This window comes from Zeus faber (assembly GCF_960531495.2).
Source record: "Zeus faber genome assembly, chromosome: 12".
Taxonomy (NCBI): domain Eukaryota; kingdom Metazoa; phylum Chordata; class Actinopteri; order Zeiformes; family Zeidae; genus Zeus; species Zeus faber.
The window spans coordinates 17,726,878-17,732,877 of record NC_137196.1 but is presented as its reverse complement, the minus strand read 5'-3'; the positions used below and the strand labels follow the sequence as shown (position 1 = coordinate 17,732,877).

The following is a 6,000-nucleotide window of genomic DNA, read 5'->3' as shown; positions in this document are numbered from 1 at the left end:
CCACTGCCTACGCTGCGTCTCCAACCTGCTTCGGCTGATCTGCATTCCCGCCACACCCGCCGGCACAGACCCAGAGTGGGAGGCAGATAGAGCAGGGAGCCATGCTGACGGGAAACATGCAATGCAACATAGGGTCACGTGGAACCGGGCGTTCCCAGCGCTCTTTCCCCGTCTTTTTTTGGGCAAGCATAGCTTCATGTACAAGGAATTTTTCTCGGTATGAGTTGGTGCATTGTTGTACAATCAGTCAAAGACACAGGCGGCATGAAAAAGCTTATCAATCTAAAAAAAACACCATCAAAAAATCAACACAATATACTTAATGCGCTCTATGCACAAGATGAATGAAAAAGGGGAGACTAGATGACAGCATGGTTGCTGCGAGTACTGAGTGTATGTATACATATGATGGTGAATTTACTGTTGCTCGATTCATGCAACAGACTCAAACTCAAAAGTGCTTTATATGAAATAAAAATATTAGAAATACTGTAGAAATGTGCAATAAAAGGAGAGGTGAAATGACCTGATCAATACAAGGGACGTTAAAAGATGTAGATTAATCAACTGACTGTCGACGCGCAGAACCAAAATCCTTTAAATCAATTTTAAATCATTCTAAAAACGTTACTGTTTATAGTTTGTTCAAAACATTCAAAATAAAAGAAACAACTGACAGTACTGTTTTCCAAATGGGAGAGGGAACAGGAGACTATTTGGGTTAAACCCTAGTTGAACCCTATTATGGACCAGACTAAAAGACTATTTCTATGGTAGAGAGAACAAGGTTTTGGGGCATACAATACAATGTCATTTATCGTATTTATATTTGAAGTGAACTCATATTTGGATTTCTGAACTGAGATTTGACTGTGAGGAGACATCCGCCTAAAATCCTCCAACGCCTCGCGACCCCGTCTTCGATCTCTGGCGTCCCCCTGTAGGGGTCTAGCACCCCAGGTCGGGAATAACTGCTATACGGGGTTGAGCAGGGGGTAAACACGGCGACACTAAAAGAAAATAGGGAGAAGTGTTCGAATGGAACCCCCCTCTCCCCCGGCCATGTGGAGGGGGTTGACGCTGCCGAGAGCAAGGCACGTCTCTGAGGGCAATGCCGCCATTTTTTCCCGAACTATTTGTCGCCATTCTGCCCGTCAATCTGCTGCGTGGGAATTTTAAAGAAGGAATAAATCAGCGGTGGAATTGTTTTCACACCGCTCTGAGACGTGCGGTGTGTTATGTCGTGGATGAGGGCGGCTCAGGGCACGTTTCTGCCGCGCAGAAGACACTTAATTCCGGCTAATTAGATCTGATAGGGGAGACACCGCAGAGCTCCCCAATTAGAGCAGGATTTGAAAAATGGCTTTAAACCTCCCACGGAGCAGCGCACACACACGCACACACACGCACACACACACACACGCACACACACACACACACACACACACACACACACACTTTGCGAAGGCTATTTGCCAAAGGCTAATCATTAACTATCGTACTCTAGGGTCATTAGTTCAATAAAACAAATGTTTATGAATTACACAGCACATGCATGTCCCCACATCTGATAAACACATTCAACATTAAGCTGCTGTACATTATTTCAAAGTTCCCAGAATATTCCAAGACAAAGAGCAGAACGGCCGGTGGCCATGTTTGTCAGTGTGTAGTTCACATTTCTTTGATGAATAGTTGATTTGAATGTTCTGCCTACCGCTGTTCACACACGAGCCACTAAAGATGCACACGCACACACACACACACACACACACACACACACACACACACACACACACACACACACACACACACACACAACACACAACACGAGTGATCCCACACACACATCATACACATGCAAGTACACACAGACCCAGAAGCTTGAGCATGCTCCTACAACACCCCACATACACACACACACACACACACACACACACACACACACACACACACACACACACACACACACACACACACACACACACACACACACACACACACACACACACACACACACACACACACACAAAGTCAGTGGAGGCCAGCCACTTACACTGGCAGCACCTGTCAGCTGGTGTTCTGGGACTGCCAAGGGCTTGTGTGTGTTCTACTGCCTCTCTCTCTCTCTCTCTCTCTCTCTCTCTCTCTACCATTAATTTTCTCTCCCCCTCTCTCTCCCTATCCCCTCCCCACATTCTCCATCTCTCTCTCTCTCTCTCTCTCTCTCTCTCTTCCCCCGGGGGTGTCTTCCCTCCAACCCCAATCTCTTCATCCTCTTCATCTTTGCTCTTCTCCAGTTTTCATACCCGTCCATTTACGGCACCGCTATCCATTACATCTGTCCCTCCGCCTCTCCCCTGTCAAATCCCCTCGTTGTCTCCCCTACACCACCCACCAGCCCCCACCTCCCCTCCGCCGCCTCCCCCTCCTCACCCCCCACCCCCACCCCCACCCCTCCACCTCCACTCTCCCGCCGTCTCTCGCTCCCTTTGTGCACCTGTGACTGAAACACAGACAGTCTTTCTCTGCCTTCTTCCTCATTACAACCCCCAGGCACCCACTCCATCATGAGAGCGAGCGAGAGAACAAGGAGGGAGCGAAGGAAAAAAAACAACCAAAGAGTGGATCGGGCAGGGGGAGAGGGAGCGGGAGAGAGAGGCTATAGGAGTACACCTGTGCTTGGCATTGACGCCGAATCCTGAGCCACCGACAATTCCTGACCAAACATAACAAATCAGTGAATGTGCCTCGAAGGGATCACCTGGATGGATGTATCTGGAATCCCAATTACAAACGCTAAATAACACATTACAAACATCTCTACCGAATCAAATAGGGGGGCAGGCCAAAGACAGTATGGTATATCGAAAAATACTACATATCAAACATAACGCGTATTAAAACAACTAAACTGAACACACCTCGTCTCATTTTCTTGATGATTTGACTCATCATAAAGAAGACGCCGGAGAAGCTGGAAGGTGTACTTTCACAGCAGCTAGGCTAGTTGCTTCCCTCGGCAGCCATGCATGGCGCTAACACAGTTAGCATGCAGCCCGTCGCTACGGTCGTGCTGGAACACACAGGGAAGAAATTGCCATTGACCTTCTCGCCTGGATCAAAGAGCGGGTCCCATCTAAAGTTTCTGATCGACAGGCACTTCATGTTTTATAATTAGCCACGGCCTTTGTGGATGAAGGTCACCGAGCTTCGGCGGATTATTAAAAAAAAAAAAAAAAAAAAAGTAACCAAGACGACATCATCATTTCTAGCAGCCAGAAATCAAGCGATGTCTCTGGTGGAGGAACGGAAGATTTTCAGCTGAAATCTTCACTGATTAACAGACTTTTTTTTCACAGTGTGGATGTAGAATTTCCAGATAGTTGGGGGCATTTCTGATCCGATTTTCCCGGCGAGGGCGCCCGCTCTGCTGCCGCGAACAGTGTTCAGATTCCAGTCCGTTGCTTCTTTACGCATTGCGACACTTTATACTACACTTACAGCTAGAGTACCGTATATGGAAAAACCGAAATGAATTTACTACGCTGTCACAGCGACGTATCTGTGCTGTATTTCAAAAGCTTTTTTTTTTTTCAACACCCCCATATAAAGCCAAATCTTCGTGTTTTAATGGAGTCCACTTGGCAACTCGGCGCGTTTCAACAACACCGCCTGACCCTGCCTCCCTTGACCGCGGAAAATTGTTGCGCGTCCGCGTCAATAAATTCTCCAGTTTCTTTCGAGAAAGCAGGTGCACGAGCAGGAGTGAATATTCTGAATATTCGCCTACAGTTTGTATCTGACCAAAAATCGCAGCGCTTTCCCTCCCCCGCGATGCCATCGTGTCATTATTCATTTATCGGTGAATTGGCGAGTAAATCCATGTGGTCTCCGGCGGAGAGGGAGATGATTGGCGAGAAACGAGCCAAGCGCATTGTGAGCCGAGCTTAGTGACAAGACAAGTGTCCGAAAATCAATCCTCAAGGCGGCAGAACTGCCCCTCCCGAGCCTCCGGGGGCCGGTACGGCAGCACGACCCCATCTAACCAGGAGATCTTATGAGAGCGCAAAGTAAAGCTCCGGTAACATGGACAAGCTTGCCATTTTAAACAAATAGTACAAGTAGTTATATTAGTTTTAACAAGTGCGGTCTTTTGATTTGTGAGACATCGTTACCAAGACGCAGTAACGCAGTACATAGTGGTGGTGACTACGCAGGGTCTCGGTTTGAAGTATCGAAAAAAAAACCATTTTGTGGCACTAGCATCAATTTTTGTGATGGACGGAGAGGTGCCATCAACCACAGGGTGCCATCGACGGGGTCCAAAGTGCAGGCCCCCGGGTCTGCGACGGCGCCTCGATGGGAATAACTCAATCACCAGCCACAGACATTACAAGTACTTAAGTGGCAGAACCACATTAAGCTTGTCTCAACATCATCCCGACCCAGTTTTGAATTCAATCTCCTCTCATTAGCGGCCACTTACAGCGCTCCTCCATATTTCTGCTGTATTTTTTATTTTCAATGAGCTGTGAATGAAAAGCTTGAAGCGGAGTCAAGAATCTTTTTTTTTTTGGAATATAAATGATGTCTGACGTCCTCCTCATTGTACAAGTGCACAATTTCCTAGCTTGAAATTGCCTAAAAGATTTGCGCCTTTTGGATGTACCTGTGTGTGTGTGTGTGCGTGCGTACAGCATGTGTATTCGGGGTGGATAATGACAGTGCTGCGGTTTAATGAAAAAAAAAATGTAAAAGAGGTTGTGTGTTTTCTTTCATTTTTTTTTTGCTGATTAGGGTGTTTATTCCTGACTACAAAAACAAGACAAAAATATAGAATGTTATAAAATCAGAAATCCTTAATGACCCCCCTGGGGAAATTAACACGCCTCCTCCCCTTGCTAGCGTGTGTCAGGACCAAAATACTTTGCACGGAACAATTATTCCCCCGAACTTGGCGTGGAGAGAGGTAAAGTTTGTGGCATAAAATGCATTTTCTTGTAAAAAAAAAAAAAGTTGTGTGTAAGCAAAACAGAGAACAGCTTAGCTGAAGTCAAAACTTATGTGGGGCATTTGGAAACAATCCCATCGTCTCAAAGCGAACGCAAAGCCAAATTGATTAAAAGCTTTTCTGCGCTCCATATTTCCAATGCTATTACAATGTGTTTGATCTCGCCGCAGTCCATAGAAAATGAGAATCTTGTTTGTTTGTGTTTGTATTAGGCGTATGCGCCAGTTGCAGAGTGTGTGTGTGTGTGTGTGTGTGTGTGTGTGTGTGTGTGTGTGTGTGTGTGTGCGTGTGTGTGTGTGTGTGTGTGTGTGTGTGTGTGTGTGTCTGTGCGTCCGTCCACACTAATAGCACACCAGCGAGCAAATAAATGTGAAAGACAACATTGTAAATCTGCGGCATTAAATCAATTTTATGTTTCAGGTTGCCCTAGGAATGCAGAATGATGGCAGCTCTTGCTAGCCCGGTAATTGGGATAAGACCCTTCATTTACATTATGGGACGTACTGAAGACACCCCTGGCTTTAAACCCCCATCAAGGCCCCTCGCCATATAGTAATGACAGATCCCCCCAAGTTTACATTATTATTAAGCAGTGGGCTCGTAGAGGACATTTGAAGAACGTTAATATCCAAATTAATACAGAGAAAATTTAAGACATAATGGATACTTGTATAAGCAGTATGACTAATCCGCCCGATGAACCAGCTATTGCCGCACGTGATTGGAAAACCCAGCCATCACATCTCGGCGGAGGTTTGGGAGATGGAAGCCTTCAAACTGGTTACGAAGCAGTTCAGCGCACGAGGCAAAAAAATAAAATAAATAGCGAGAAACTGTAAAACCAAAAAAAAAACAAAGAAAAAAAAAACGAAGAGAACTCCCCTTGCCAAAAGCCGGAGCGGTCCGGACGGACGGGCTGACGAAGCACACGCCTGGCAGGTTACGTTAATGATGCCGTAATGGAGAGAACGGGGCAACTCTACGCA

At 46.2% G+C, this 6,000-nt stretch overlaps 1 protein-coding gene across 1 annotated transcript in view; it reads right to left on the bottom strand.

The window, feature by feature from the left end:
- Positions 1-6,000, bottom strand: part of b4galt2 (UDP-Gal:betaGlcNAc beta 1,4- galactosyltransferase, polypeptide 2) — a gene marked incomplete at both ends in the record, with an annotated part of 141,615 nt that overhangs the window by 134,290 nt on the left and 1,325 nt on the right. The gene's annotated exons all lie outside the window — the stretch shown is intronic.